General features: G+C 32.0%; 1 protein-coding gene and 1 non-coding gene across 2 annotated transcripts in view; one reads left to right on the top strand and one right to left on the bottom strand.

Annotated features, from left to right (window-relative positions):
* LOC126844956 (opioid-binding protein/cell adhesion molecule homolog) overlaps positions 1-22,490 on the bottom strand; it is a 254,319-nt gene that overhangs the window by 172,007 nt on the left and 59,822 nt on the right. The gene's annotated exons all lie outside the window — the stretch shown is intronic.
* On the top strand, positions 12,058-12,131 carry Trnan-guu (transfer RNA asparagine (anticodon GUU)). Its single transcript has one exon. It is a non-coding gene; the product is annotated as a tRNA-Asn (tRNA).

Below are 22,490 nucleotides of genomic sequence, written 5' to 3'. Positions count from 1 at the left end.
CTTTTTTTTAAAGCAACTTTTGAAACTTAAATGGTAACGTATATATTTTATTAACTTTTTATATTGAGAATAATGTACTAAAAATGTTAAAGTTATATAAGTTTTAATGTTATGGTGGGAGGAGAAATGCGGTTGGGAAATGCGTGCAGATAAAAATAAGACTACATTCCACCTTTCCTCCTGCCGTAAACTTGAAACTTCAATAACTTCCGGAGGGGTAACACTTTCCATTTGATTAATTCCCTTCTGGAAACATATTATTCTAGAGAAACGTCCTGATAACAATATTATATACTTATTACTGCGCTTAACAAATTGTAATCGATTAAAATATATAACACATAGATTAAACATATATTTTAATCTATGCCTATACTAAAGATTGATGGCCGATTTACCATATTTTGGTAAATTGGCGAACGCCTATAAGGCTCTCTATGTGTAATTCTCGAATACACCAATAACTATATTTTTAGGGTATTATAAAATATCAAAAAGGGCAGACAGACTACACAATAATCCTTGGTTCAGCAGGATAAATCTAGCGGACCAATTATATAGATTAACTTGCAAGCATGTACTGTTCCGAAAACCATAATGAGGAGTAATCGATATTCGATCGGATGAGTAGGAGAGGGAGCATATTATTATTTTAGTGTCCACGGCGTGATGTAATAAAAATGTTTTTAGTTTCGGTAAATAATTGTCGGATCGCACGGCTAAACCTCATCAACATGACTTTCCCCCACACCGTTATAATTACTGTTATGTGCTATGAACACGATTATTGTCGTTATGTTTATCACAAAACTCGCTACACAGTGATTTATGAGTGAAGGGTTTTTTTATTGCACCGATCCGAAGTGGAAAGGGGGTGGGAGAGGGCACAGTAAATGCAATTATAACATTTGTGTGTATTAAAAAAGCGCAGCGGCCCGGACAATGACGGTAAATTGACCTTTGGAAGTTACAAATTGCCACCAAGAGCCTCGCTAAATGTATTATTCGTACCGGCGAATTATTTCTAATTATTGTAATTATTTATAGTCGCCCGGCGTTTATTAGTATAGCAGCCGTTAAGAGTTTATACTTAATTTATGATCAAACCGTGCTCTGGGTGTAATAAAAACGGCTCAACAAATTGATAGTATCCTTTCTTCATCGGAAAAGCACAGTAATTATTTATAAGTATAAAACAAGTTTTAAACGCTGAGGACACGTTATACACCCCATTTATTAAGCAGTTAGGTGTAGGCAGTTTAGGTGTAGGTGTAGGTGTAGACTAAAAACAAATTGTACAAATTAGCAGTAAGAAATTTAGTAAATAAAATTCATCGGGGTCCAATGGGAATATTATTACTCCCACCATATCCCACTGGAGTGTGTTAGTATGTAAGGAGAAAATATGTATATTAACCTAAATTCAGAGAGGGTGTGTGTTCCACCCTTTCAAACAAATGTGTATAAATTGTTAGATACAATCAATTATGTGGGTGGCCTCGAAGTAATGCCTCACCAGGCTGGTTCTAAAGCCACCTGCGATTCATTCGTTAAAAAAAAAAGGTGTAGACAGTTTGTTCGCAAAAATCTTAAACGTTAAACTGTGATGTGTAATCAATAGTTCAGTAATTAGGACTCTTTTTTGGTAGTGAGGTAGGTAATTATTTTTTCGGACTATCACCACACCCTTGACAGTGATTTAAAAAATGTTTTTCATCTAAACATAGCTTCGCGTATTCTATATTATTGACCAAATAATAATCTTAAAAATATTTTTTTTACATATTTAAAATAATGAGAACTTAATCTAGATTCTATCATTGGCTTTTTGACCTTTTTTATGTCTTTACTTTGGCACACAACGAAAAATAAGAAAGTTTCCGAGCACTTACTGATGAACTTTTCTTATTTCTGAATTGTGCTCAAGTACAGGAACTTACCTGAAAAAAATTAAAATTCAAACTATAAAACACAATTATTATAATTTTATAAAAGTTAAATATCATAATGAGTTTTGATTTCATACTATTCAAAATATAGTTTTTAATATAATTTTTGAGTAGTTGATTAAATCATTTAAAAAGTCGATTAATAAATAATAATAAATTATCGTTAGATCATTTAATTTCTATTCATACCTACATGTTTTGCCAAAAAGACTATTTGGTGACCAAAATAAATTTAACAAATTATTAAAATACTGACTTTGCGGGAATTTTTTAACAAAGTAACTCAATTATTGTACAATTACTGAAGTCTTTTTTTTATCGGTATACCAATTTATTTATACTCGGATACTTATCATAACATCATCATGAGAGTTAATATAACAAAGTAAATAGTAATGAAAACGAGATCAATTAATTTTGCAAAAATACTGGCATAACATGACATGAAATTACAGTCTCGAACAATGTTTCTTATTAAATGAAAAAATAATAATAATAAATGTATATTTCTTGGGCCATGCACTTGGTAAATAACACTGTGTTTATGCCCAGAGCGTTGCACGGTTTATGTATAAACTATACTGTGCCGCCGGCATTTGGTAGGAAAAGAATTATAATATGTACATACATATTTTTATTGTGCGTCATACATTTATGCATTTATACATTTGCAACGAAGGATTTGTTGTTTGTATATAATTCGCTATGAATAATAGAATTTAAAAAAAAATCAGAGAAAGCGCCACGGGAAACTGAGAGAAAACAAAAAAATTGATACTACTCTATTGTGTTTAATTGGTCGTGACTTAACAGATAACAGTGTACCATTACCCCTAAAATTAGTGTTAATTTGTATGCCAACACGGACAACACAGTGTAAGAACATTATTACAAAGAGGGCAAAACCGATAAAAATAAAAAGCCGGAATTTATTATCTCGACGGCGACTATGCTAATAAATTCACCCGGTGCAGACCGCATCCAAATGAACTGCATTTATATGAATAATAATAATAATAATAATAACAACAATTTAATATAATAATATAGTGGTAGTATACGTTATAACAGTATAATTATATTCGGAGATGTCAGCCAGAAAACCGGAACTGTTTGTCTTGAGCCGAGGTGACGAATACCGTCGAGTCTACACGCCCTTTAGTCGTTTACGCATAATCACACCGTGTACATCCGGACCGGATTTCCATACATCAATATTCATCGTATCTCCTTAACCACACTGTCTAATTCTCCATTTCTCAGTCTCTCTCTCTCTCTCTCTCTCTCTGGTAGCTATGGTCTCCACATTGTAGTGGGTATACATCGTTGACATTAACAAAGCGCGCACAGTATTGCTGAAAGCTCGTCTCTCGCTTAACATACTCGTTTTGTACTATGTGTATTGTAACAGTATACATGCATAATATATATATCTGAATACTAAACGGGATACTGGCTCGTTCGTCGTCATAGCCATTTGAAACAATATCTAAGCCTGCCGATTACGGTCTTTGAGTGAAAAACGCAATAATTTCAAAACAAATACTTCACAGTGATACCGACGCTAATTATTTGCCACCGGTCATTTACTATAGTCAATCCGTTTTGTCCGTTTCCACACTTGGGTTCATTTCAATGGACCGACATTGTTCTTATTCATGTCGATCGTCTTTAATCGTTTCCCTTTTGGTCGGATTAGTCTTTCTCTAGTTGGTCGTTAACACGGTAGCAACAAAAGCATGCAAAACGCTCATTGTGTCGAAATCGGCTATAGGTTTTATCACTTCATTGAACACAGCTATTTCTAGTACAGTTTGGTACACATTATTATCTATTTTTATTTAAATTGAGCAAATTGTTTACTGTCCATTAAGTTTACAATAATTGAAAACAATTAGTAGACAATCAATAATTCATTATAATTTATTTAAGCTTGTTCATTTTTATCAGTACGATAAAAATAAATGAATGAGGGTTTGAAAGCAATTTAAAGTAGAGTTCTAAGAATTCCAAAAAAATAAATTTTAAAAATTGGCTAAGCCAGCAAAAATATTTTCTTTAGGAAAATTAACAAAATTATATTTACAACATAAGTAAACATTTGTAGCCAACGTTCTGAACAAGTTAGAAAAGTATAGTACCATATCGAGTCACTAAATTTGTCTCAGCTTTCAGTTATATTAATGAGGTTCATCAAATTAAAAAAAAAATTGAATGAACTGATTAGAATTAATAAGAAATCACGTGTATTTAAAACTCGACCAAAGTTTTTAGTTACTACACTAATATGTTTTGATGATGCTACGGATCAAACGGAATCGAAACTAGACCTGTTCAGTCAGTCATTCTAAATTCCAACAAGATGAAATTTTAGGCATTTCAAGTGCAAAGGAATTTGAGAAAATAAGGCTTACCGTGTAATTATAAATCAGTGAAACGGAACACAAGTAGGTATAATATAGTGGCAGGCGCGACGCACGTTAACTTCGTTCGATCATTGTTTTGTATATTGTGTACCGCCTGGAGTAAAGCTCTGACCGGGGGGGCCTAAGGTGTTTTTGGATAACGAGGTAATCGTGGCCTATGCAGGTATGTTGTTGTCATTGTCGGTATGGTAAATAGATTAATAATTAAATTGTTTCGGTCCACCGTCGATTCGGTTCGGCCAAATTGCGACATTAACTAAACGTCAATCCGGATCGTGTGGACAGCATGTCAATGTGTATATCCCTACCGATGTATGGCTCGGATCACGTCTGTAGGGTTTTGTTTTACACGCCACCTAGGTAACGGTAGCTATCAATTAACCTAAGGCAATACACGCGAATCCCTCTGTCGATTTTCCATTACCCGGCGAGCAGTGTGGGTTTATCGAATCCGACGGATGCCAAAATTATTATATTATTGAGAGAGATAGGAGAAGCGCACGAAACAATACAAAAACTATACCATAATCACGAGTAATCCGATTGCGAACCACTAACTAGACGGCCGGCTGCTGCACCAGTGTTTAACTGTAAACGTGTATATAGTACCTAGCATTCGGTGTCCGAGCAAACAGAATTAGTGCACGTTTGTGTTTTGAACATCTTGTTGGTGTGAACGAAACCGTGTGCATTTAATTTCTCTCAGACATTGGAATAGACGTGTTTTCTATGCATTCTGGAAAACGTTTACGCCTAACCCAAACCCTGTGCTAGCCAAATCACTAAAAATCAAATAAATTAGGCAGCCTATAAAGTTTATAGTATATTACACTGTGACATCACAGTTCTTCGTCAATTTATTGTTACATTATTTAAATTCGGTAATGAACCACCAGGTGTTTTGTCCCTTTGAAAATATTAGTTTATTATTTTTTTCTTCTGGACTGTGTTTTTTTTTTTAAACAACGCCAGAGAGAAAAGTGACGATCGAATTCGTTTAAACCTATCCATTTATTGTGGTCTTATCCTCTAAAAACCAACAAGTCCAATATTTGAGTGTCCGCATCAAATGCCTAAGCGTTATTCAGTATACATTTTGTTCTCCCCTTTACAATACTAAAGGCTATTGTAATATTTTGTTTACCATTAATGGCAACGGAATGACGGTAAACAGTGACACGGGATTTCATAATAATTGCGACGAAAACCACACAAACTGCGTCACAAACAGATCCTAAAGCATAATTTATATGAAATACATATCGATAACGATCATAATAATAACCGTAATATCGTTATAGGCATTACGGTACTATATTGTAGATGGCAAGCACGTCGTCTGAGTTTTATGAAGTTCGTCGTTGGTAACTCCTACGGCATGACTACGTGCTTGAACATTAGAATAATAATTACCTCAAGTTAGACAAAAAATAAGGAAATGTTTATTACTTGCCAACAACAATATTAGGTGAAATCAATATTATATAATAGTAAATTATATTTTTGTAAGGAAGAGTGTACTTCATTAATTTAGCCAAAAATTATATAAAGAACTTTCAAATTCGAAGTTTTTTTTTACACGTCCAATAAGGAAATTACAGGAGCGGTTGGATTTGCTAACTTACCAGCCAAGAAGACTACCCTATTACAATTTTATATTAATGAAATGACTAGTGTTATCAAGAATTAGATATTATCAATTTAAAATAGCAAGACTTGTATAATATGACAGATTTCTTGTTATTGTAGACTACGAATTATAATTGGCTATACTTTTATTTAAAAGTTCGGAATTTAAACTATATTTTAATGAAATTAATTATTTTCTAGAGTAGCGACAATCGACATTATGTTTACCGTAACTCTCGAAATTCACCTCGGCTAATCTCGCCAAGTAGTGTCATGCCTTAAAGACGTTCAACGATAGTCGAAACAAGCTAACGATACACGCGACGGCCTTCGATAATATATTTGAGAATCTGGAAATCTTGGACAACGTTCAAATCGACACTCCCTTGCAACCGCCTCGGTTATAATTTCGATCTCAAGTTTTGTTGTATCTTTAATATTAAACCAGAGATTAAGCTTTAAAATTAATTATGAAAATAAAAATATAATAGAATTGTTTTTTTTTTTTTTTACAGTTATAGGGATGATTTTAATGAATCGAAATCGTTGGCGTGAAATGAGAAACCAGTAACAAAAACAGAAACAATTTTAGATGCATGCAAGTTATTCGTATAAATTATATTGGTTGCTTCTTAGTGCACCAACACCGAGCAGAATTTTTATAACATTGAACATTATAACATTACTATAGCTGATGGACTAGGACTTGCTAGCATAGTTTCGTTTGTTATCTTATTTATCAGCTTCGACGAGGAACTGAAAAAGTATTGGTTTTACAAGTTTTTACAAGTTGCATCAACTCGTTTACTCGACGATGCGTTTCGAGAGTGGATAGCATTATTATTATTTTTTTTATCCGGAGACATAAACGCCTGTAGGAAAACATTTTTTTTTTTTTTTTTATGTTCGCGCGTGACCTATTTCAAATGCCGTCGTTGACGAGTCTGCGAACTCATACACACGGGTAACTGCCTCGTATGTTATACAGTTTATACTATTACCCCCGACAGAACGTCTTCAGAGCCGCTAAAATTCCACTCCCGTCCGCGTCACGGTCCATTGAACTTCACCTCGAGGCGCTATTATAATCGCACTACCGTAGTCTGCCGGTACAAGGCAACGAGCAGCGCACGAAGCGTGTAATAGTGTGCCGTAAGTACCATGGGCTATGGCGGCTATATATATATATATATATATATATATCTTTACATATAGCTGCGCGTTTATACCATGGAGGTAGAAAAGTAGGTATACAACAAATATATACGTTTTCACGATCCCACCCACCTTAGTTTTAGCCGGAGAAAAATTATTATGCTCTTATGTTAGGTAGGTAGGTACACCTATACATAACCGTGTGCTAAGTGTGTGGCGGTGGGCGGCGATCGTAAACCGTGTCGGTTCAACAGCGGCAACGGCATCATACGGTTCGAAAACGGATAGAGCCTAGAGCTAATAAAAAAATGTAAGTATACATGTTTTTTATGTATGTGTAAAAAAAAGAAAGAAGAATAAACGTGCAAAAAAGTGGTAAAACGCGAAGAAAAACACACTTTTTTAAAATGATTAGTTTTTTTCACGCGTCGTATGTTTGAAAAACATTGGTGAAAAGTTCTCTTAGAATTTATTTTATTGCGGCCGATAAGTATAGTGCATTTTTACAGCTGAAAATAATTCGCTTTAATGGTTTTAAGGAGAGCTAAAGATTTTCGTTTATCATCATTAAGTGCAACAATCCATGACTATAAGTGGGTACTTGACAATACCGCTGCGGTAGCAATGGAAAAATTTACCGTCCATAGGCAATAGCCAGTTTTTTAATATCTTTATTGTTGTTGATGTATTTAACGGTTTATTTTACGGTAAAAATAGACCAATATCGATTTATTCAATTTAATTTTAATTATATAATTAATCAGCCCCTGGTATCGTAAGCTGCATGAAGGAATTTTTATATAATATGTGTATAGCTTCATGCGTGTATATAATATTATAATAATAATAACAACAAAACCGCATAATTATTGTAGTATGAAAACGAGCAACACCCCTAACGTCGTTATGACTTCCAGACTTCTAGAATCTTGCGGTTTTCAGTTGTATTGTAATGTAATCTTACCGCCTTTGTCTCGTACCTGTCGTATTTATAACATCATTTAATCGTTTTACTATGGAAAGTGCTTGTCGAGTATGGAAGTAAAATAAACTGACTTATTGTTAGATTAAAAAAAAAAAATGAATAATGAAAGTAAACCACTCTTTTGGTTATATTTTTATCCATATAGTCTTCATTGCCAATATCTGTCATCCAATATGATTACAATATATTTTATCATTAAAAGATTGTACAATACACTAAGCTGTGTTTGATTACATTTTTCTTGACTATATTTTGATAATAAAGCAAAATAATTATCGTTAATTAAAATTGACGTTAAGTATTAAAGTTACCAGGAATGACATTGGAAATATAATTTAATGTGAATGCATGTATTACTATTAAGTATCATTGCAATAAAAATTATTATGACATTGATAAAAAAAGTAACAAGCCTCCTCCAAAGATATATCAAAGTACAGCTAATGTATATCTAACAGTTTGTCAACGCTTAAATTCAGACACTTAAATTATACAATGATATGTAATTCCATTAAAAAAACCGTTGATCATAGTTCTGTTCATATCAAAAACCTAAATATATCAGTTAACCTTAGTCCTTAGCAACATATTATTTTTAATCATTTGGAGCTTAGGTTTTAAAAAAAATCTAGTAATCCAATTCTTGTCAAACTCTAATTATAGCTGTTATTGTGTCTAGTTTACACGAAGTTTCATTTACGAATATCGACCACTAGACAGTCATTATAACAATTAACAATAATTTATCTCGGTGTGTAAATCGTTTTTTATTCGGCGTGCTTCCGACAAGATCCCAGGAGGGCAGGGTAAGACTTCGGATCGGATGACACGTCAGTAGTATGTATAGCTATATACACTACTCCGAAAAATATATTCAAAAGGGATCGAGCAAATGCCACCGACGGTGATGGTAAAACTAGATGGGGGCTGCTCGTTTAGGTAGACAGGGGAAGGTGTAGACGTTGGACTTGGCCGTCGCTGTCGGCAAAAAGGTGTTTTATATTATAAATCTCGAGGAATTTCATTAAAATTCATTATTGCTCGGCGGCGGCAAAGTTAGACGGGACTTTTCATTTACGAGTATCCGACTGTTCGTAGGTATTGTATTGTGTTGTGTGTGTGTCTGTAATTTATAACGGGTTTCTTGGTGGAGAAAACGGGACGATCGGCACGAGTATCTTTAATTTCGTACCTTATTTGAGTGTATAATCTCATTAGGTTTCATTACTCATTCGGTTAAAAGACAGGTCTATCGAAGAGGAATTTCGGAAAACAAAAGACTGCGGCAATTTGAACGCGGCGATGAAAACTCATCAAACGCCTAAGATGCACAATAATAATAATATATTGAATTAATTTTTTATGAAGTTCTATAAATTCCGTCTATGAAAAATTCCGTCTATCTAAGAAAATAAGTCTTCCATTAAAGACGTTTATTATGGTAGGTTATACTCTCCGCTAAAATATAGAACTACCCATGTATAAAAAAAATATATTATACATAGGTATTTGTGGGTTTTTAAAGGGTATTAGAAAATTATTTACAGCGCCCCACAATCAGACAATAACAATTAAAACCTGGTTTAAACTATTGACACAGACAAAGAGAAATTTTCTAAAAAGGCTTTAACTAAAGTTTATCATATTGTCTGACTGATTAGCAGTATGTAATGAAACCATTTTTGAAGTATTATATTTCCGCTTCAAGAAACCAAAAACACTTAGGTATCATATTGTTGAAAAATAACAATAATTCTTAATTTTAGTTATACCTACATGTTGTATTTAATTTACTGTAAAAAAATGAGTGGTGTCGAAGGGGCCACCGAAACAGGCTTAGACGAGGGACTACAGGAATTTTCAATCTTTCTCTATGAACCTATCTAAGTTGTTCGATCAAAAGATGCGCAATTAAATGTGAAGTAAGCAACACCGGACACTTGATTTTTAACCATCTGATTTTATACATTTCTTTTAATCTAATGGTGCAAGGAGCACCAGCCACTCGAATTTTTATAAGTACAAGATCGTTTCTGATCTGACAGATAGCTAGACACACTACAGTTAATCAGTCAGCTTGGAAAATATTTTCTTAAGCCTAGGTATGAATTCTGATAGACAGATATAGATACTATGATTTATAACGACATAACTTAAAGACTCAGTGCGTTGGCCCGACACCTCCCTCGGAACTGTTGTGCACTGACTTCCACATACCGTGGCCGGCGTGTAAGATTAGGAGATTAATTCGACCAATACTAGACGTATAATATAGGTACTGCGTTTGAAAAAGTTTCGCATAGAAACACCATATCAGACATTTAGCCGACTGACCTCTGGACATTTTTATCTGATAGTATTATATAATAATTATTCTTATTACAAGCAAATTACTTATTAGTTTTTATATACTGTTAACATTCAAGTGTTAAAGCTCTAGAAAAAACTCTAGTTACATTATGTTCTTGTTTAGGATAAAATATTAAATTTACATTTAGATCCTATAATTTTCTCTTAGTTGCTGTTTCAAGTAGGTACTATCGGATGTCTTAAAAACTTCCTATGGCTATTGTGCAGTCTTATAGTATAGAAAATAGTTGCCAAAGACTTCAAAGTCATTATCATTTATCGCATATCATAATTATAAATTATACTGTTTTATTAAATAGCCCAATAAATTTTTACCGATTATACATTTATGTTTGTATTGTTGTTTAAATTTACAGAATACCATGTCTGTTGTAAAAGTTATATATTAATCAGTTTTAAAGAGGCCATCTCGCTTCTTTGCTGTTATCGCAGTAGGATCATTATTTTTCGAAAGAACTATGGATGTTGGCTTGGAAGTTTTATACGACCATATGAACCGTGGAGTAAGTAGAGTTTTTGTAGAATTTAATAAAAACCTCAAAATAACATATTATTTCGAACATGAATGTATTTACTTTTTGCTTTGAAAATGTAATTTATGTGTTTAAATAACTTTATGTTCTTAAAAAGGAAGCTATGATTTTAGTCGCTTATGTTGGGACCACACAATTAACTAGTTAATGTTCTCGTTAAAACATTTGAGTAGAGGTAACACTCATGCTAGAAGTTTATTTTATTTTTTCTATAATATTTTATAAAAATACAATATTTATTAACATTAGATGTTAGTTTAATCATAGTAGTGCTTTTGAGAGTTTTTGTTCAATTAATTGTTTAAATATGATTGAAAGAGTAAAAACTTTTGTAGTTAGTAAATCATAAAATGATGTAAGATTGGCCGAATAAATTATTTTCTATAAAAACTTATTTTTAGTTCTTTTGAAAAAGTGATTATCAATAGTTTATTTATTTTTGTTATGCATTTATATTGATTATGTGATAAAATTACTAAATTTATAAGAAAATATAACTTTTCATTAATATTAATTGCTTTTAATGTAGCTTTTAATTGTGATTCTACAGAAACAATGGAAAGATATTCGTGACAAGTATGAAAATTAAACTAAAAATGGTACTTCATGTTAATAGCAATGTAGTCAAAATTTCAATATTCAATATAAATTAAATTTCAATTTTTGTACAATAAACTTAGGCTACAAAAAAGGTTTTTTTTTTTTATTTATTATTTATACTTTGTAAAAATTAAATTCACGGCTAGTGTTTTCTATAGACTATAATACAATTTATATTACATTAAAATAATTTTATTAAAAGTAAAATTATAAACTGAAATTGATTTTTTTGGAAGTACGTCCAAAACGTTGCTAAATAGGCTGACGAAAATAATATTCGGGTTAGTCTACTGTCTATAAATGGTTATCTCATATTATTACGGTCCACTTGTGTAGAACACCGTGAGATTAAGATCATCGTTCATCAAGCGCCTCTTCATAACTGCATAAAACCGGTCCATTAGCAACGGGCCTCCGTGGCGCAATTGGCTAGCGCGTTCGGCTGTTAACCGAAAGGTTGGTGGTTCGAGCCCACCCGGGGGCGGTAAAATTTTTGCAATTTTTTTACTTAACTTTTTGTGTTCTTTGATTTAATGTACGAACAAACGTAAATTATTATTTTCATACGGCACTTACAATCTCAATACAACTTAATAAACGACCTTATTGCGGTGTTCTTTTTAATTTGTTTTATTTTTCAAGCAGCTTGTACTTACATAAAGAAAATGCGTTGCACGTTTTTAGAAATACTGGTAGTTTTTTACAATTTCAACCGTACCGTAGACCGACCGTAATCCTACTGCCTACATCCTGAAGCGATGCATAACATTTTTTTTACACGGTTTGAACAACCCCATTATAATAAGTGTATTATTACGAAGGTCTAAGGCCGATTCGAAACACCTGTTAGGCGAAACTTTTGCGGTGGCGCCGACGGCCAACGCGAATAATTTTGAAAACGTTTTACACGGTTATGGCTTGTTCGGGTCGATGTAAGTACTATAATATTGTACACTTATTATGCGCCAAAGGCAATCGACGGGAGAAAAAAATTAATTGCGAATACCCATACTGAAATACCATTATGAATTGATGATAATCGCTTTCTTCATTTTAAACCTTACCTAACACAGTCAAATATATTAATAATTGAACATTTCTTTGTATTTTTTCCTTTTAAATTTTATTTGGTTTTTTAGAGATTTACTGTTTTTTTTTTTGTAATTTTGTATATAATCCATAACGAACCGAACGACCTAAAAACAGAATAATATCGTAATTTCGATTTTCTTTATCGCCCTACCCTTTATCGATATACAGAATGCAATTGCAATAAACATTTTATACCTGTACACGCGCATTTTACATTTCAGTATATTATTATGTTTTATCGAAATCGCATCTAATGTTCTATACACCATACTATAATATTATGTTTTATAAGCGGTTTATTATTATTGAGTCGAATAGTAATCATATGATTTATAGTTCCTTCTTTTTTTTTTTTTTTGAATCGAGCTCTGCTTTATTGCCAATTACAGAATTTCAATGTACCTATTATGCTTTACATCTCGTTGACTGCGTGTATTGAGGTATTTTTAATCAATAGGTGCAAGGTTGAATTGTCTATATAACAACTAAGAACTGTTTAATTATTTATAATATATTATTTTACGGTAAAGCATTTCACAAAATATTATGTTGTTTTGTTTTTATATTAGATAACAGTGTAGAGACATTAGCCAAACTGTATGCATTTCTAATGATTGTCTATTATAATTAATTGATGCATGTATCAGTTATTCCTCCAAAAAACTCAAATATTGTAAATTAAGTAGATATATTTGTAGTGATCTCACTTGTTTTGATAAAATTTACTCGTCATTAGTTATAAATTATAATATAGTTTCACATAATATATTGTACAGTACAGACTAAAAGTTTTAGTACACACGAGAAAACAACAATATTTTTAGTTTATTTATTAATTTTACAAAAACAACTTACTTATTTTACATAATTTTGACGTGTACAACAGATGAGGTGTCCACTGCGCCACACCATGCCCCATACAATTTTTATAATCCCAATTCTTTTCTTTTTTTTTACAAGTTTTCCGAAAAATTATTTATTCTTATTTCTTTAAAATGACAGCCGAGTGGTTTTGTATCAATCCAAGTTATGCCATAGCTTATCTATCAGTAATCGATGTATCAATAATTTCAATATTAATACCGTAAAATCGGATAGCTTGGGTCATTATGGATAATTTGGAGCATATAGATAAAATAATATAGTTTATTAAAATATATAAAAAAAATGTTTTATCCAATTCCCTAGATTACCTATAATGTCCCAAGATGGCCGGTTTTACCGGTATTAAATCTTGCTTAGATACTAAAATGAAGCCGATCACACTCTTGTCGTGTTCATGAAAACATTATAATTTTTACTTCAAGTCTGTACAGTTGAAATTATTAATGTAATGAGAATGTGAGAGATGGTAATATTACAAAAAAAAAATATATCCTTTTGTTATAAATGTTTTGCTGAATGCGATTGTTGTCAAAATCCTGATTTAAAATTCAATCTCATGTGTACATTTGTTAGAACAGTAATGAGGACCCTTTTTTGGATATTAGTTATTTTATCAAATTATTAAATTTGAAATTATCATTCGGCTTTTTGACGCCTGATTGTGTTACTCTACATACGGTTATAATGCAATGGTGTAAAAGTGTACGTAAAATGAGTGTGTTTTTTACTTTACCGACTGGCCTTGCTTGACAACCTGTATGTTGTATCGGTGGGAAAGAGGAGGCGAACCCCGTTTATATTAGTATGATACGCTCCTCCTCGTAAACACTGAGTATAAGCTTTTACTATTGACCACGGTGGGAGAAGACATATTAATTTGATCCGCCATGCTGAAGAATGGACAACAGCTATAACGCCCATACGAAACAGTACAGCGTTGGTTAAGTGTTATATTTAATCTGCCACTTTTTTAGCTTATATTTTTTTACATTGTTTATTTGTCTTATTTTGTGTATAAGTCGAATCTTGCTTGTTATCGTTATAGTGAAAACTTGGTGTTGCCGTTATACATTATATTTTATATACCTACACTATAAATAACTTTAAGTAGGTACAATGATTTTTTATAAGACAATTATCGCTGAAACTTCCTCGGAAGTGTTGCTCATAATAATTGTTCCCTCTGGGATATTGCGCTTTATTCTCAAAAATAATAATATATTTATAATAGTATTTTCCACAGTTTTCAGTCGTTGTATTACACAATAATATTTTGTTTGGAAATTGTTTTCGGATTTTTTTTACAACGCATAAAAAAAGCGAGAAAAAATGCGAATTGTAAGAAGATAATAATAAAATTATAAAGTTTTCAGCCGAGTCTGCAACCACGAAAGATCATTTTCATGTCTCGTTGAAGTACCGAATAAATTTACAATAGTGGTGGAATTATAGATAAAACATTTTTCAGGCGAGTCTGCAACTACGATAGAGCATTTTCATGTCTCGTTGAAGTGCCGAATAAATATAGATTAGTTGTGGAATTATAATTAAAAAAAAAAAAAGTTACATAGAGCTTCCAGTTTCAGCATAAGCCAAGGAGATTAAAAAATTATGTACAATCATGTTTCTGGCTAAAATTGTAGTGTTTGTTATTTGGCCAAAAGTAACTTAACATGGAGAATTAAACTATTTTGAATTTATTATTTAGTTCTAATTTGAACGTTTTACGTACAACATATCTCTTATCTATATCTTACCCCTATCCCCTACCCACTATCTCCCGTCCCTATCACTCATCCCTATCCCCTACCCCCATCTCATATCTCATATCAGATAACAGCGTAACACTTTTTTCGTTACGCTTTTTTTCGGTTATGCACCACAGCTATTCCCAGCCCCAACCCCATTCCCACCCCCCACCTCATCTTCATCCCCATTTCTTTTTTGGTAACGCATTTTTCGTTACAATATTTTCGTTATAATATTTTCGGTTATGTGCCAGAGCTAAGACATGAAAATGTCAATAATGTTACAGACGTAGAATCGATTACATCGAATAGATATTTCAATACAAATGGCGTTTTTCGGTTATTACGAGTATGTTTTTATTACCATGAAATAGTTTTACTGGCCAATGACTTTCAGTTAGTATTTTTTAGGTCCGATGATTTTCATTTTATTAAAAAAAAATCTGATATTTTACGAGATTATAGTATTACAGTAATTGCCAGTTGCATTACACTGTGTTTACTTACAATAATTAGCATTTATATTCGTTTTTCATTTAAACGAGAATCCGTTGGTTTCCGTCATAAAAACAACTAGCAAACAGACTGTGTGTAAACTGTTTAGTGTCACGAGCTTTCCGATTTGCCCGTTGCAGTAATTAAATTAATACGATTCGAGCGTTAAGGTTCTAGTTAAAAAAAATTGGCCTTTTACGCCTTTCAACGATTGGTAATAATATAATGCACTTAGTCGAGCTGAATTTGCACTGGCAACTAATTAAATTAATTACAATACTTATTTATCGTGCATTGTCGGTTCAACGATGTCAGACCGTAGAAATAAATTACCGTGGAGGGAAGGGGGTATTAAATAACATCAAACGAATAGAGCATGATAATATATCACACAAACACACAGCCTATTGTCCTGTTATCGTTAATATACATTATTATCAGCTCGGCATCGATATGGTGGATTGGTTAATTATTTTTATTGCTTCGTGTTGTGTTTCGGTTCGGCCATTGTCGTGCCGGTTGTATAATAATATAATATCAGGGGTACGTACTCTGGCCGAGCTCGTGTCTTTTTTCGCCCACACTGCCACCCTTCTGCCAAAATCCGACTGATCTATTAATTCAACACCGAACATATGGTTTGACTTCACTGAAAGCAAAGGTGGTCACCGCACCGCACCTATATACATACCAGCGTTTCGCCGTCCCCGGCAGTCTGTTTAAATACATTGTGTACTATATTTGTAATTTGAAGTTGAAATTCGCCAGTCATCCGGGTGAGTCAGGCCGCACGCAAACCGGATGAGTCCAGACCGTTTGTTATAATATTATATGACACATAGAAATGCACACATTGTATTATTGTATTATTCCGCGTGATGCGCACATCCAGCAGAACTGCAGTTATATGTATAAGTGAACTATTATGATAATACACATAACATTTTAGTCAGTACGTGCCATGCGAGCAAACGCTCCAGACTAAGATGTATATTTAGAAAACGAAATAACAGTCAGAATACCCATCGCCAGTGACTGCTCGTTTTCCACCCTTACATGTAGACTCTTAGACTATTTGGTGTGCTGCTCGGGTGTATCTTGTTTAATATAAATGGTGATTCAATTTACATGCAATCACAATAATTTTGCAATTGCAAAAATATGTTAATAGATTTTTTGGGCTCGATGTACAGAACACATAGATCTTAGAAGTAAAATAAAATAGCTGAATACTTTTTTAATTGTTACAGAATGTAAAAAAAGTGTCATTATATACAAAGTCTAAAGATAGGTAAAAAAGTTTAATATGTTCACTCCTCTCCCTTTAAACATCACGGAAAAGATATTTAGAAACTTATATTTTCCCAGCTTTTTTTAAAGTGATTATATTACTTTCAGCTATGATAATATTTTATATGTACGAATAACTTATATTAGCTATTAGGATCAAGGTTGGGCAAGTTAATTGTTTATATTAATCTCTTTTAGGTTTAATCAATACAATTCATTTTATTTCTAGTCAACAATGTTAAGTTCAAAATAAATATTAACTCGATGTTAAAACTATCAATTAATTTTGGAGAGGGAAAAAAGTTATATCTAAATACTATATTTTATTTTTGATTTTATAATTTTTTTAAACAAAAAAATGTGTTAGACAATTATTTAGTCAACTTGGAAGTTTATAATTAGGTTGGTTATAACAAGAAAAATAAATAATTTAATCTTTACTTATTACAAAGTTAATGATTAGTGTTGTTGCTAAAAAGTATTTTGTACAGTCATAATTTTCTTTTATTTCTATAGATACTTATTTTTCTAAGCTTTTCTCATTATTTTTATATTTTTACTCGTGCACTGCTGTTGCACATATATTCTTAAAATACAAGCAACGTACTATATATGAATTGTTTATAAAGCAATAAAGTAATAATAAATAATTGTTATTATTAAATTATTTTATTATGCACGTGATTCCAGTCTCTAAAAAAAAGATCCCCCTTTCCTGCTTGATAGTATACAATTAAGGTTTTAGTTTTGTCAAAGTCATCCACCGAAGCCCTCTTCCCCACGGATGCAATAATTATACAATATAGCTTTTTCCGGTCTCTATGCACGCCGTCCCTTGGCCATCAAAAAGTTGCATATCACGATTTCGGAGTCATGCGTCATTCTTATTATTTCAATACTGTTATATACATTCGTTTCTCCCTTTTGGAAAAGTGCGTTTAACGTTACAATATTAATCGCGCGGTGGATACTCGGCTGTAACAAAAACGATTTACCGAAAAACGACTTAACTTGAAACATAATAATAATATATTACTTTCGACGTAGGTCGTTTGGTTCTGACGCGATCGATTGTGTTCAAGAAAATCGTCGGAATCGAAAATGATCGTCTTAGTTTATTTATTTGTCAAAATAAAACGTGTAATATTCTAGTAGTTAGATATTTTGTTTGGATTTGCACATCGGTTGTCGAAACAACATTACCACATATAATACATATATATATGAATATAAATCATAATTCATACACTAGATACACGATAAATATAATATAATCGAGCAAACGGAATCTCGTCATCAGGCGTTTCGGACGATTTACATATTATGATTAGGTAACTGAGAATAAACTTGGTTTTTTTTTCATTGGTACGTTGAGTATTCCCAAGCGGTCTCTTGTCCAAAAAAGATAAAAAAAAAATACTGTCCGTTGTTGTATATTCACTTCAACTGACTAAACTTAGCGCCGTCAATGCATTTTATTACTGAATCCTTTAGAGATTTACCGACGGCTGGAACTAACTAGTTTAGGGAAATGAGAAACGAGCTGCTTTGGTATGAATGAATACATAATAATAATAATATTATGTAAAATGTGTGATATGATAATGAAGACACTTATACCTGGGAATTATTCGACTGTCGTCGTCAAACGCGTTCTATTAATATGCTGTCGGTGTGTACTGTGTACCTTTGGGCAAGTTACATGCTTACATATGCATCTATAGGTATAAGTACAAATATAAAAATCGATTACATTTAAATATATATATAGACACAGAACATATACAGAAGAGTGTTTATTCAGTTCGACGATACATTGGTCCGTATAGTAGCTTAGAAAAGGCTTTTAAAAAGCCTCAGTAACGTGTGTCTAAAGTACGTGCGTATAATAAGCGATTAAGGTCACTGATCCTGCACAGCTTTATATATTAGAGCCACGTTGTATATCATGATTTACATTATGCTCGAATAACAATTAATTCGTCAAAAAACATCTAAACGGAAATGAGCTTGCAGCCACTTTAAGACAATCGATTTATTCAGTCGAACGGTCTACAAAAAAATAATGGACAATCAAAATGTGTTAAGATCTGTGAAACATTTTATTTTTTTTTTTATATTTTGAATAGTCGAGTAGCATGAAATGTACAAATAGTAATTTACTAGTACATACGATTACGATACCAAGTAATTTGTCGAAACTTGGTGTGTACTACAAAAAGTACGATTAGAACCCTAATATAATTATACCCCACGTATAATTGGCATATTGTATAAATCACGCTTGGATATTGGTGCTTAACGTGGAAAACACCGGAAGTCCGATTCCGCACTAGTATAAATTAAGGGCTCACGGATCTGTTGGCAAATAATTGCCATCGTTAGTACGGTTTGGTCCGATCGTGCACTTTGGCACTAACAGCTCTAATTAATAATGTGTTGCTTGGTAAGTACTGTATAATCAATAATTAACTATTTCAAACAAATATTATTGACATTTTATAAATATACAAGATGTGTATTTTGGAAAACAAGCCGATACAATTAATGTTTATTTCCTTGTGATAAAAACCATAATTGGTACTTTCATAATCAATTTTAAGGAGAACGGAAAGCGCTATTTATTAAGGTGCAAAAGATAGGCAATATTTGACAAAATTAATCTAGTAGCCATTTTTAATATGCCGACTAATTTTAAGTGGAAAAAATATTAAGTTTTCTAATTATAATACTTTTAAAGTTATTTTTCTTCGAGTTATGTAGTACGCTTACTCTTATAAGTGTCCATGTGTATGATTTAATATTTATGAACTATAACTATTATTATTCCATGATGACATTAATAACGACTATTATTATATAACCTCAAAACTGGAACATCTCATTTCATCGTTTGGTTAATTAGACGGATAGGTGTGTAAAAAACAAATTTAAGGCGCACAGTATGAATAACCCATTGAGTAGGGGAACGAAAGGCTATAGAGTTAATTTTTTTTAACTACCCATTATAATATATACATCCATAACTCCGGGGAGAAAAAACCAACGGTTCGCGTGATGTCCAGCAAGCACACCCGCCATCGTGGCTAATGTATTATTCTAATAGCGACTGCCACACGTATAAAACGCTATTAGCATTTAAATTGTTTGTGGACAAAACCTAACCGTTATCGTTATGCGAGTTTTATATTTTTTGTATACTTGTTGTTTTTTTGTAACTGATTCGTGAATACCAGAATGAATAAGAAGATCATCTGACAATTTGAAATAATAATAATGATTTCAAAAGGTTGTGCTCAACTGCTCACGCTAAATATTTTTTACCCGTTATAATAAAAAAATCACCCAGTTACAAAATATGTCTCGATTTAAATTATCAAACATGAAAAATTATGTTTTTAATTGCTACCGCAGATTTTACATATTAATATTTACTAAAAAAATCTGACTCCTAAGTACAGATTGGCGTGTGACACTTCCCCGTACACGTTTATAGGTTTTTAATAGCTGTGCATATTATTATTTATTATTTTTTAGCACAACACATTTTCGTACGTTTTTCTTCGACCGCCGTCACGCTTATTATCGTCCAACATAGAAATCGCGTTTTTGTTACAACAATTATTATCTTAGATGGATCCGATAAAAAGTAATACATCATATGTTAACACAAATAAGTGAAACAAAATGTAACATGCAACTAGGTGGATACCGTCGGCATTACATTTCGTTCCTCGATAAAAATCTCTTGGCCACTGCAAGAGTTGAACATCGAGTTGCCAATGGCAATTATTTACATCTGGTTTAGGTTATGGATAAAAATTATATCTATTAATTATAGTATTATTATCTTAAAATCGTTTACTACTTACGTCTGGAACGTTATACTCCGCATTGCAGATAAAAATATCATTACATTATCATAATTACAACCCAACGAGTAAAGTGGTTTTAAGGTTTTATTCATATTTGCTTTATAGAACGAACGATAGCAAAAATAAATAACGATTGAACGCACAGAATAGACTAAATGTATTAAATATATTCTGTGATTGAACCTCGTTGAGTATATAATATGCGTAAATCACGTTTGTGGTGTTTAGAATTTTCGTTCAGAACCATGATGTAAATAATTTTTTTTTATAAACAATTTTTTTTTAGAAATAACAATGATTTAAGTTATAATATTCTTTGACAGGATTATTTTTAGTTTATTTATTAAACTTGTAATGCATTTGCATTCCTTGATTGACTTACAGTCGACTTGTCAATAATTAATCTTGTGCGTGCGTCTCGCAAATCATTTGGTTAATTAAAAAAATATAATTATTTCAATAACAAAAAAAACAATATTTCTCCTGCTAAATTCTTTAAGCAACAATAATCATATCGATAATAAAACATGGTTTGCCAGCAATATTTGTTATATGTACCTGGCTGTATATTGAACGTAATTATACCATGTAGTTACAATAAAACGTAAATGGGAAAAGTTTGTACTTTTTTACAGTACGCGGTCGCCCATAAGTACATCTACAATAGTTATTATTAATCTCGTCTAATAGATAACACCGACACGACACAATAAATGCATTACCTAAAGTGTAGAATTACTATAATTCATTTATTGAGTCGATTCGTTATCTATTGTAATGCGTTCGTGTAGGTATGACTAATTTCCAAAGAAGAAATACAAATAATTACCTACATTTATGGTATTAGTTCGGTAATTTAACACGACAAAAAAATGATAATAACAATCGTAAAACGAAAAGAAAGAAAAAAACTAAAAAGTATATTTTATGTACAACTGGACAACGGGCTTAGGTCCGGTGATTGACATGGTTAAGAGACTTTTTTGAATGTAAATTAAGATAAAAGAATACTAATCAGTAAACAACAGTATCTAGGACTTAGGAGCCTAAAGGTGATAATACCAAAATGTTAATAATTAACGTTTTCATTGTTGCTTGGTTCTATCAACACAGACTTTAGACGCCCAACAAACTTCCCGATAAGAAAGTCTTAGGATTATTGAATAGGGAAAGTATACTAATAATATATTATTATGTAAAAATATTGTTTTTTTTTAAATTAAAATCAATTACTAATTGTTCGCGCCGTATAACTCAATTTCTTTTTGTCAAGATAGCAATATTTCGACTCGTTAGATTGCTATCGGTTCTAAAATTTTAATATAATATATTTACTACTTTTGATACAAAATCTAAAATTGGAATCTGTAAAGTTTTAACGGAACTTGATAAATAATGTATGAGCTTTGTGATCTCCATTTCTTAAAAAAATTCATTCTATAGTATTTTATATGAGCT

The sequence above is a fragment of the Adelges cooleyi genome, unplaced genomic scaffold, assembly GCF_023614345.1.
Source record: "Adelges cooleyi isolate 19-005CV unplaced genomic scaffold, UGA_ACOO_1.1 ACOO_flye_CR_arks_rails_tigmint_CR_PRNA_651, whole genome shotgun sequence".
NCBI classification, from domain to species: Eukaryota; Metazoa; Arthropoda; class Insecta; order Hemiptera; family Adelgidae; genus Adelges; species Adelges cooleyi.
This window is presented reverse-complemented; position numbering and strand designations above follow the sequence as displayed.